At 32.7% G+C, this 883-nt stretch overlaps 1 long non-coding RNA gene across 1 annotated transcript; it reads right to left on the reverse strand.

Moving 5' to 3' along the window:
- On the reverse strand, window positions 1–883 carry LOC126669801 (uncharacterized). Its single transcript, XR_008790102.1, has 3 exons — window positions 788–883; window positions 588–704; window positions 1–14 (listed from the first exon to the last, which is right to left on the reverse strand). It is a non-coding gene; the product is annotated as an uncharacterized LOC126669801 (long non-coding RNA).

An 883-nucleotide genomic window follows, 5' to 3' on the forward strand; every position in this document is an offset into this window, starting at 1 on the left:
TCCTGCAATTTGGACTGCAGCCAAATAAGACAGAATATAGTATCAGAAATATGACAAACTAACAACCAGATCTTGGATTATAATGCTACAGACAACTACAAAGACTTGCATTTACACAAAACAGAACATAAAAACACAAGACTTGAATTTACACAAAATGGAAAACATTCACTAAAAAGGACAAATAACCTCATCATAAGGACATTCTATATTCATGGACAATGAACAGCCTCCACAAGATGTATAATTTTCTATTTCCAAAAGGCTGAACAAATAAAAAACAGTATCTTTTACTATTGTCTCTCATATTTCATTTCCTATTGCACATTCCCTTTTTCTTTTTCTAAAGGATGATTACTAATTACATAAATAACGACATTCTACATAACCAAATTTCTTTTAGGCAATTTAACAAAAATGTTCTTTACTTTAATAACGTACCCACTTCAAATCAATAGCAAAGGTCCCCATTCTAACATCATTGATAAAATCAGTATCCTTAATACTAAAATGTTTCTTTTTCCCTCTCTCTGATGCATTTAGCCTAGCACAAATATTTGAAAAGTAGAAGCGAAATTGAATCTTACAATTTTGCTAGTTGTATCTTCCCTTGATTCCTTGTATGAACGGCCCGCTTTTCTCTTGCGCGTGGCAATGAACATTTCCGCCAAAGTCGGATCAGCCTTATCCTCCTTTTCATCTTGCTGCAACATGGAATTATAAAACCGTTGGTGAAAATCATGTCATAGTTTGAAATCAAATCAAATCAATTAAATTAAATTCTTACCAATTTTTTTCTTATTCTAGCAAAACTTTTTGGCCCTGCAGTATGCATATCCTTCTGTTGGTTCCGATTTTCAACATTTATCTCACTAATGCGCTG

This window comes from Mercurialis annua, linkage group LG2 (genome assembly GCF_937616625.2).
Source record: "Mercurialis annua linkage group LG2, ddMerAnnu1.2, whole genome shotgun sequence".
Lineage (NCBI taxonomy): Eukaryota > Viridiplantae > Streptophyta > Magnoliopsida > Malpighiales > Euphorbiaceae > Mercurialis > Mercurialis annua.